Here is an 11299-nt window from a genome sequence, read left to right as displayed (position 1 = left end):
TTGGTGCCCAAGATAAAGCCAGATGAAATAAGTGTGTGAGGAAGGAAGAGAGGGAAAAGGCAGCTAGTATGAAAAGGAAAACCTCTGAACTCAGATTTTAGTCTTTGGATATTACTTATCTCAAGAGACTACAGGTAAAGAGGCCACTTAGCAATGCAAAGGAGCTGATGAACTCTGACTAGATACTTAACTTCCAGAAAGACAGAGAAGCACTCTTGCAGCTGGCCCCATCCACAAGGAGCAGGTTTCGAAGCATAATCTTTACAGTCGAGTGTTTTCTTAGAGATCTCCGTGTTCTCTCATCACTCCCATTTCATGGATCTGAAGACAGACCTCTGCCTGGCACCACTCCTCTGCTACCCAAAGAAGGCTTTTTTTTTGGTAATTAAATATAATCTTAAAGTGTGTGACTTACTGTCAGAAAATTGGGAATTTGCAGATCTGCTTGTGTTAGACAAATTTATATTTGCAGAGATAAAATGCTTAGTAAAAGTTTCATATCACATCTACTCTTTTTTTTTTTTTCTTTTTTTGACATGGAGTTTCACTCTCGTTGCCCAGGCTGGAGTGCAGTGGCGCAATCTCGGCTCACCGCAACCTCCACCTCCCAGGTTCAAGTGATTCTCCTGCCTCAGCCTCCCAAGAAGTAGGGATTACAGGCACCACCACGCCAGGCTAATTTAGCATTTTTAGTAGAGATGGGGTTTCTCCATGTTGGTCAGGCTGGTCTTGAACTCCCAACCTCAAGTGATCTGCCCTCCTTGGCCTCCCAAAGTGCTGGGATTACGGACGTGAGCCACCACACCCGGCCACATCTACTATTAACAGCAAATGCTGACTGACGTTGACTGTCTCTTTGGCCAGTGCAAAGACCAGGCCGTTAAAGGATAGCTGCAGCCATCGGCCTCTGACAGGTGGCCAGGACTCATAGTGACCCCAGTGATTGCTGTCAGCTTTCAATGAACTCATGAATCCAGATGTGTGGCTGATGTGCAATGCCCTAATTACATGTTTTATGAACTTTCAACTAAGCGTAAATTTTAAGATTCATTTTATGAACAATTAAATAAAAGTGACTTCATAGTAAAGAGAAATGGGATTTTTAAAAATGTGAATCTATTCTAAAGGATGGATCATTTGACTCTTTGGTTTGATATTTGCTTCAATATCCAGTATCAGCCAACCTTGACCTGGACACTGTAGTCATAGACTCTTAACAGTCAGCTGTGACTTCAGAGACCATTTGGATGAAACTCTATTTAATGGGAAACCTCTTTCACGACTGTCCTGCCTTGCCAGTCAAACTCCGCCCGGACGCGCTTAGGGACGAGGTGCTGACTCCCACGGAAACTACCTGATCTTTCTTATTTGAATAAACCCCACCTCCCTGTAACTTCCTCCTCATTCTTTGGTTATCTGACAGCTTTGAGATATTTGAAGGCAACCTGGGTTGGCCCCAGCCTTTCCAGCACCTCCTTTCTCCAGCTTGGACTAGAAGCTCTTGGCGTATGTCAGCTGTTTGTGACATGGCATGAGTTTGAGACCCCTTCTTTCCCAGTGTGCCCTGCAGGGGGAGTCTCTAGAGCCGGGCCCACCTAGGGACAGCAGAGCAGAGCCCTCCCTCTACCTCCCGGGCCTAAATTCTGCAGTAGGGGCATCTGCCCTGACACCCTCCGAAAGGGTCATGGTAGAAGGTATGGAAGCAGAAGTCTGAGAGGATTTCATCTTCCAACTTTGAGGATTGGGTATCTGCCCACCCACCCCTATTTTGCCTCATCTTTGGTGGAAGCTGGGCTGCACCTGGAGTGGGTGGGTCTGTGACCCAAGACCTGCTTTGTGCAACAGCACCAGGCTCCCCTCCCCTCCTCTTGCTGGCCTGATGTGGAAGCACTCACCATGCTTCTTAACTTTTGTAAAATTCTACAGTGGAATCTTCAGGACTAGGGCCATTAAGTGGTCTCCTGGGTATTTCCTGTTACTTCTACCATCCCCCACTGGGCACCTGCCCACTCTGCCTTTATTTCCAGGGAATGTCCTCCTCAGGTAAAACATAGCAGAACACAGATAACACACTAGCTGATTTCTTGGTTTTGAATCTGAAAAGCCTGGGCCCTGGCAGAGGACTCACAGCCGGCCCCAGACTGGATTTCTTGAGTTAGGCAGCTGGAGGGAAAGCGGGTCCCGAGAGTGGTGGCCCTCCCCGGGGACCCTCTATTCTGGCCCTCATGCCCTGGGCTGGTGGTGGAGGTGGGGTCCCGGGCTGACCTCAGAGTGCTCAGTGTGGAGCAGGGACAGAGGAGAAGTCTGCAGGTGTGTCTGGAGGACCAGGTTGGGAGCCTTGTGGAGGTTTCTGTCCTGAAGCCATGAAACGTTTTCTGGACACTCAAGGGCTGCATGGGCGTGGCAGGTGAGAGGCGTGAGGGGTTCATAATCACAGCACAGTGAGGGGCAGCCAGGACCTGCCTGCATCCCAATCAGAGGACCAGCAGGGCATCTCCGCAGCACCCGCATGGGTGGCCCGTGAGGCCCCACCTGTCCCTAAGTGATCCTCCTCTCTCCTGTGGAATCACAGGGACTCCGGGTTGGTGCAGAGCATCCCTGCCAGTCCAGAATGGGGCTTCTCATCGAGGTCAGCTCACCTACAGAACAAGGAAGCTACGTTTCCCACACACTTGCAATCGGAAACTGAGCTCAGCACTCACTGTGCATTAGCACCAATCACATCCCTCCTTCTGAGTTAAAATGCCTATTATGGGTAAGAGCAAGATGGAAAATACAGCCGTGCGGGGAGACCGGTTTCCTCCTTGGACGTGCAGGAAGCCCATTTTCCAGATGGCTGTGCCTCATATTTCAGGACAAATGCTAAGGTGATGAGAGGTAAGGAAAAAATACATAAGCTTTTTATTCACTCATTCATTCAGCATTGATGGAGCATCTGCTATGCCAGGAAATACAATGATGAATAAAACAGGCAAGGTTGCCCATCAACACGTGCTTAGAGATTTCGTCTTTTCTGTGTACAACCACAACCCCAGGAGGCAAGCCCGCTGGGACACGTATCCCGGGATGCTGCGTAGACGAGCTCTAAATGCTCCTCCTCGTATCAACCGCTGACCTTGTCCCTGGGGTGTGTCCTCAGCCATCACTCTTGAGGAATGGGGTGGATCCTAAGTTCTACTTGCTAGTCCAAATGTTTTTCTCATATGGGTCCTGCCACAGATTTCCTGAAGGTGTGTCACATTTCCAGTTGGACTTACCAAAGCATTCACAATCACGGGTGGGACTGAAGTATTTACTGCCACGCTTCTCTTTAAAGCCTGTGGGAACAGGCCCAGTGACCTGTTAAATGAAGAGGTGACATTACATGAGGTGTGGCAAGGCTCAGCTTTTTCTGTCTTTAATAATAGCTTTATTGGGCTATAACTTGCATACCATGCCTTTACCGATTTAAAGTGTACACTTCAATGTTGTTTAGTGGATTCAGTCGTGTAACCGTCGTCATGATCAATGTAAGAACATATTCAACACCCTTCAAAAAGCCCCATAGCCCTTAGCAGCCACTCCGCCTTTCTCTCTCCCACCCCCAGTCATTGACACCCATAAATCTACTTTGCGTCTCCCTATATTTGCCTATTCTGGGTATTTCTTGTAAACAGACTCAGACAAAATGGATCTTATGTGTCTGGCTTTGTTCACTTAGCCTAATATTTTCAAGGTTCATTGCAGAATGTATCAGTGAAACGTGTACCAATACTTCATTTCTTATCATGGCCAAATAACATTTCATTGCATGAATACAGCACGCTATGTGTTCATTCATCAGCTGACGAACATTTAGATTGTTCTGACTTTTTGTCTGTTATGGATAATGATGCCATTCATATACAGGTTGAGCATCCCTCATCATAAAATCTGAAATCCAAAATGCTCCAAAATCTGAAACTTTTTGATCATGAACATGACACCATAAGTGGAAAATTCTGCACCTGACCCCATGTGACGGATCCCAGTAAAAATGCAGGTGCACTGCACAGTTTATTCAGCATCCCTAAGTGAGAAAACATCCCCCTTCAGCTGGGAAATATCTTTCCATAGCATGCCCCGATTCCCCCCAGGACAGCACACCTACAAAGAGTAATAAAATGGCAAGTGTGCAGGCTGGACGCACCAGTGGTAGGTTCCCGCAGGGCCCCACATGGGGCTAAGACCCATAACATGGGTAGCTGAAATAATGCCAACTTCGCTTTCTGATGGTTCAGTGTACACGTTTGTTTCATGCACACAATCATTAGAAATGTTGTATAAGATTACCACCAGCCTGTGTGTATAAGGTGTATATGAAACATAAATGAATTCCATGTTTAGACTTGGGTCCCATCCCCAAGATATCTCATTATATATGTGGAAATATTCCAAAATCCAAAAAATAAAAATAAAAAAAATCTGGAACCTGAAGCACTTCAGGTCCCAAGTATTTTGGATAATGAATGCTCAAACTAGACAAGTTTTCACGTGGATATATGGTTTCATTTCTCTTAGGTATATACCTATGAATGGAGTTGCTGGATTATATGGCAACTCTATCTTTAACCTTTTGAAGAACTTCCAGACTATTTTTGAAAGATGTACAATTTTACATTCCCACCAGTAATGTACGAGGTTCCGATTTCTCTGCATCCTCATCAACACTTACTATTGTCTCTTTCTGATTGGAGCCAAGCTGGTCAGTGGGCAGAGGCACCTCAGTGTGGTTTTGTTTTGCATTTCCCTGATGGCTAATGAGGCTGAGCATTTTTTCATGTTTTCATGTGCTTAGTGTCCTTTTGTGTGTCTTCAGAGAAATGTCTATGTAAGTCTTTTGTTCATTTTGAAATTGGGTTATCGGCATTTTTATTGTTGAGTGCATATATTCTAGATACAAGCCTCTTGTCAGATACACGACTCGAGGATATTTTCTTTCATTCTGTGGGTTGTCTTTTTTTTTTTTTTTTAAATGGAGTCTCACTCTGTCACCTAGGCTAGAGAGCGGTGGTGTGATTTTACCTCACTGCAACCTCCATCTCCTGGGTTCAAGCAATTCTCGTGCCTCAGCCTCCCAAGTAGCTGGGATTACAGGCATGTACCACTGCGCCCAGCTAATTTTTGTATTTTTAGTAGAGATGGCGTTTCACCATGTTGACCAGGCTGGTCTCGAACTCCTGACCTCAGGTGATCTGCCCATGTTGGCCTCCCAGAGTGTTGGGATTATAGGTGTGAGCCACCGCGCCTGGGTCTTTCACTTTCTTGATGGTGTCTTCAATAAAAAGCTTTAAGCTTTGATTAAATCCAATTAATGTATGTTTCCTTTTATTACTCAGGACACAGCTTCTTAATCATAAACAAATAAAAAACTTTTGAATGCCAACTACCTGAAGAGAGGTGGTGATAAGATTTTAAAGTGAGATGTTAAGTATGAAACTGTTTTTTAAGTTTTTAGCTTAGAGGTAAGAAGCAACTGTTATTTGAAAGCAGAATGTTTATTACACTACGGACACAAAAATATTTTTTTTCTACTAAATATGAGACCCACCTCCATGGAAGGAATGTGTGATGAAAATCCTTCATGGAAATGTATATGCATGTTTCTGTCAAATTATCCTGCCATAAAATAGTTGCCTTGGCATCCATCCTTGAGTAAAATTACAGTTTCTCTTTATTAATTTTATTTTGTATCTCATCCTGGGCACATCTGTACTGTTGAGAGTAGGGTCAGGGTTGTCTGAATGGTGATGTCAGCTTTCTTGGGCGATTTGGAGACTGTTTGTGAGGAGCACTCAGGAAGTCAGCTTTTCTTTTCTGAATTGGCCAATGAAAGTAAGGCCTAGCAAACTCTGAAAACCTTTGGAGGGAGAAAAATGCAAGGAAGTTCATCAGCCCTGGACTGCCAAATGCTTCCCTGGCAGAGCTGGAGAACCAGCCCCGCCCTGGGGCAGGTGGTTCAGACACCGCCAGGACTCTGTCTGTGGTTGTGGTTCCTTTTCTTCTTCTATAAAAGCGAATGTTCCCAGGCTTCGTAAGTGTGGCCACAAATCAAGCTGTAGAGAAAATGAGGCCCGCCCAAAGTTTCTAGATTCACTGTATCCGAAACCACTCTTTGAACGAACTTGATGATTGAAATTAAAGAGTGAAAAAAGTAAATGAACAAGTTCAATTTATGGGTGAAGTTTCTATCCTACCGACCTGATGTGGGCTGAACTGTGCCCTGCGCCAACTCCTCCAGTTCCTCAGAATGTGGCTGTGTTTAGAGACAGGGCCTTTAGAGAGGTAGTGAAATTAAAATTAGGTGACCACGGTGGACTTCAATCCAATCTGACTGGTGACTGTGTAAGAAGAGGAGACTAGGACACAGGCACGCACAGAGGGACCACCACGTGAGGACACAGGGAGAAGACGTCAACTACAAGCCAAGGAGAGAGGCCCTAGGAGAAGCCAGCCCTGCCCAACCTGATCTCAGACTTCCAGCCTCCAGAACTGTGAGAGAATAACTTTCTGTTGTTCAAGCAGCCCAGTCCATGGTACTTCATCATGGCAGCTCTAGCAAACTAATACTCTACCTATTTTTACCAACTTCTGTGGAGAGAAATTTTTCCCTTTGGAAATGGAACATGGAACATTAAATGAAATGTTGATTGGCTGATACGGATTTCATCATTATTGACTGCTTCAAGCAAAGGTGTTTATCTTTCTAGCTGACGTTCATAAAGCATTTATAAAGTGCTTTTATTTTATCTTCACAGTTGACCATTAAAACAAGCAAGGCAGGTGGCTATTACCATTAACTACAGTTCACACTGGAGGAAGCTGAGCAACTTCTCTAAGAAATTCAACCAGAAAGTAGCAGAGAAAGGGGCTTGAACCCAGGTCTTTGGTGTTGAGCCCCTTTTCCCCTCTGGTCAACACTGCTTTCCCAGAACTTATGGCTGGTTGTGTTTCTGGGAAAGGCACTACACGTTGTAGCGATGTAAGGTCTAATCTAATTTATTAACAGAAAAGTTTTATAATGGAGGTTATAGTATGGACTAAGTGCTTGATCCCCAAATTGTTATACAAAGAACAAAAATCCCATATGTGATCAGGCCCAGGCTCTGTACCTGTACAGTACACAGTGAGAACTGGCAATATAATACCTGCTTTTATAAAATTTAATTTCATTTTTAATATAGTTCCCAGGAGAGGGTTTGTGCAGAGTAGGACGAAGGGCTGGAGGTTTTGTGGAAACAGCTGGAGATTTCCTGATTTCCAGAGGTTTTGCCTGAGGCTGAGGCTGAAGTGACCCATGGGACACATGCTGTGGGGGGATGGGGGAGGTCCCCTGCGGCCTGGCGCTGGGTCTTTTCACCACTAGGACCCATCAGGAGGCTGTTGGAACATTGTGGGTACCCCAGGAGTGTGAGAGCCTCTCTGATCGAACCTTTGTGGAGGGAAGCATTACCGAGCCTTTGCTTTGCTGCCTGAGGACCAGCGTGAGACTGAAGCCGCTTTGGAATAATAGAAAGTTCCTTTGCTCTTCTGGAAAACCAGGGCCCTACCACTTAGCAGCACACAAGGGTGGAACTCAGTGCCCAGGAACGGGCTTGTGTGTGCACTGAGGTCCCTCTGAGTGAAGATGCAACGTCCAGCTCCAACCCAAAGTGTCTCTAAAACACCTGTCCATCTCTAAAACAGCAAAGCATCTCTAAAACACCTGCACTTGCTCCGTGGAGAGGGCAGGAAAACAGGCGAAATCAGCGAGTGGCTTTCCCACGGCTCTAATGGCCAAAGCCCCGTGGACAGCTGCCCTGTTTCCTGATTCTCTAACCACAGCCAGCAGCAGCCTGTTTTCCCTCTTTCACATCATCCCTGTCACACTGGACGTGAAATTTAGGGCATCTGTGTGGGGAGTCCTTGGCCATCTGTGTCTAGTACTAGTGAAACAGGAAGAAGCACTTTTTCTTTTTCTTTTTTTTTAGAAAGGCCCTGTCCTGAGCCTGCAGCTGGAAGGAAGAGTGGCTTGGCGCTGTTATTTTTAGAAGGTGGAGGGCTGAGTGAAGATTGTGGCCCGGGTCAGGGTCTGCTTTCATTATGGGAGTGATTTTTCCAGGGAGGTCCAGCCTTTCCTCTGGGCTCGCTTGTGAGGGAGATAACCCACTGCACTCTAGAAAAGGTGGTCTGGCGGACAGTGGCTTGCCACGTTGCCTTTTCTGTGTCCTGGTGAGTCATCTTACAACAGCCCTGCTGGAAGAGAGACGCGAGGTTTGGAGACAAGAGTTCACCCAGTCACCACCTTCACAATCCCTATAATCCATTTAAAATATAAACAGAACCAAAACACAAGCCAACAAACAAAAAGCTCCAAAAAAAAAACTTGATCATTTTTCAAATTTTCCCCTTCATCTCCTCATTTATGGAGTGCACCTGTCTGCCTATCTTCCTATCTCATGTATCTATCAATCCATCTCCTATCATCTCTCTACCTACCCCTGCATGCAGCCATCTAAGCTTGATAGGAAATCAGGGAAGCACAAATGTTTCTCACCCCCACATTTGCAGTGGGAAAACTATTCTCCTGCTAGCTGTGAAAATATCACTCCATTGACCTTTGGACAGCTCTCTGGGCCTGAACCTAATGACCCAGTTATATGCTATTTTCTATAACCCTAATGGGAAAAGGAGGTGGGTTCTGTAAAGAGAGAAAAAGAGGATAGATCCATAAGATCGTTCAGTTCCACTGCAACTTCTCTGTGGAGAGACCGAAGAATGGAATCGACTGTTTTCTTCTGCAAATTTCCCAGAAAAGTGATCTCCTCCCCAGTGGTCGAACTGCTTGTTTTCTGGGACTGAGATTCAGCACGGTTTTGTTTGTTTGCTGGGCGAGGGCAACACGAGGGAATGAGGCACCATGCTGAACTGAGCTTCTGATGCAACGTTAACGAGCCAGATTGCATTCCCATTTTACACTCTTCCGCTGGTCTAGATAAGAGGCTTTAGGACATGAACACTTAGCTAGCTTGAGAGTTTAATGAAAGGCCGATGCTTCATCTCTTGGCTTAATTATTTGATTGCCAAGGAGGCTGTCTTCCCTACACCTTATTCTCAGCGGACAGCCTGGTGCCCTTGACTGTCCAAACTGTTACAGGCCCATAGTCCAAGACAAGATTCTCATGGGAAAAAGTGCAGGAGAGACAGGAAATGGGACCCCAGGAGTCTGTTCTCATGACATGAGTTCTGTGGAAACAATGGGATGGGTCTACTCTTTTCCAGTTTTTGGTTGACTTTCCACTTTGATGACTTTTCTTTCTCCCGACCCTTCCACCCACCCTGACCCTCTCTGAGGGATGGGAAGCAGGATGTTTTCACAAAGCCTTTGTTCCTGGGAGGAGCTCATGCTGTCTCAGGTCAAACTCTCCCTTCCCATTCCAACTACTCAGGTGCCCACGGACTTCCTGCAGGAACATCTCCAGGAGTCCAGGATTCCCTGCCCATATTTTACCTGGATGGGAGTAAAACACACCCCTCTAATTCATGTAAAATCTAAATTGCTTTTAAAAGTGGCACAAATTAAAACATTAAACACCAATTGAGATATTCGTTGTCCTTTTAATGTTAGTGAGGACCTCATCCAGACTGTTCAAGGAAGGTAACCTTTGCTTCCGAGGCAGAAGGTAGGAGCTGTACTGTGAGCTGCCTGTGATCCCAAAGAGCTTGCAGGAGGCGGTTGCCACCAGGGCATTTATGGTGTGGACGGGAGCAGGGAATTCGGGGGTGTGACTATTGTTAACTTGTATAATGCATGGTTCCTGTAGCTGATAAAGGATGCTTTGGTGAGTCCTATGCTGCTCTTCAGCACCCTCAGCATCACCTGGAGCCCTGCAGAGCAGACAGGGCTACTCACTCCACGATGGCTAACTAGTCAAAGTGGACTCAAAGGGATTAACTTTCTTAATTCAGGTTCCAAATGTAGGGGTACTTGCTGTCAGTATCCAAGGTCTCAATTCTTGACCTTCCGAGCATATCTTTACAATGGCCGCTTGAACATTTTTCTGGCTTAAAGAATTTCCTGTTAGAGAAACTCCACTTTTCTCCACCTGTGCCTTAGACAACATTCCTGGTGACATTATCTCAGTATCAGCCTCAAAGAAGAAAGCAGATCCTCAGCCTCTGTGCCTCTCCTCAGGGATGGCCGTGCACCTGTGACTTTCTCTGGCACATGCCATAGGCTGCAGGGGGTTTGTAAGACGACACTCCAATGCTGTCACCATGCTTTGCTAAATGAACATTGCTGTGTAATAGTGCTCTGCATACAAAGCTTCTCCCAGCTTCATTTTGGTTGGTTTACACACACATAAATTCAGGATGAAATTCATCACCCTTATTCCTGGACTGAAAATGCAATTTCTGATGCTCGAAATGGAAGACATTTGCCCTTCCCCTAACCTGGGAGTAACCTCTTCTCCACATAAGCTTCTTTGTAGTAAGTATCTGAAAGGTAGCAGCACACTTAAAGGGTTCAGCATACAGCTGAAATTTTGAAAACCCACAAAGACAGGTTTACAAAACACCATTTGCTTCAGACTCAGACGAGATCAAGAGAATTGTCCATATTGCTTACCTCATCTCCCTGACTGTCTCTCCCCTAAAATGTATTTTCACAGTTTTAGGTGGAAAGGCCACTCCCCAGCTGCAGGTGATTTTGAGGCCTCACACCTGGGCACTGTGACTTTTGTGTGTTTATAGTCTCAACCTGCCCTATAAGAGTATGACTTATTCCAGTGCAACTTGTGAAACCCAATGCAGCATTTTCAGAGACCTTCTTAACTCTTTCCTGAAGGAAGTTATCGTCGACTTATGTTGACGAGAAAACTAAACAAGTGGAGGTAAACTTCTCTGTAATCAAACAAGATTTCCCTGCTGAAATGCACCATGCCCACCTGAGAGGTGGAAAAGAGCCATGGGAAAACCAGTACAGGCCTTAGCATTGCCCACTCATCCCAACTCAGACCTGATCACGTGGGAAGAATGCACTTGCTTCTCTTCACAGGCATCGTTCAACCACATGTTCAAGGCAAAGTGTGCTCCACCAGATAAACTGGCTGGCTGCAGAATGGGATACCCACTCCTGTTCATTTGTTTTAGGTCCATAAGTGAATTTATAACTCTCAGATTATTGCTGTAGGAATCTCAGTGAGGGCTATGAGTGGCTTCTTCACCTGTAACACATTCTCGCAGGAGCCACAGGTGCAGAGAGAGCGGGACTGCCATTGCCAACGGCCGGCGGCAAGCA

General features: G+C 45.8%; 1 long non-coding RNA gene across 1 annotated transcript; it reads left to right on the top strand.

The window, feature by feature from the left end:
• Nucleotides 1-1139: 1139 nt before the first annotated feature.
• Nucleotides 1140-9595, top strand: LOC108514235 (uncharacterized). The gene is made up of 3 exons (XR_001881162.1): nt 1140-2043; nt 6777-7000; nt 7989-9595. It is a non-coding gene; the product is annotated as an uncharacterized LOC108514235 (long non-coding RNA).
• Nucleotides 9596-11299: the final 1704 nt, after the last annotated feature.

Source organism: Rhinopithecus bieti, unplaced genomic scaffold (genome assembly GCF_001698545.2).
Source record: "Rhinopithecus bieti isolate Rb0 unplaced genomic scaffold, ASM169854v2 scaffold_32012, whole genome shotgun sequence".
Classification (NCBI taxonomy): domain Eukaryota; kingdom Metazoa; phylum Chordata; class Mammalia; order Primates; family Cercopithecidae; genus Rhinopithecus; species Rhinopithecus bieti.
The sequence above is the reverse complement of the archived record's forward strand: the minus strand, read 5'-3'. Positions and strand labels throughout refer to the sequence as shown.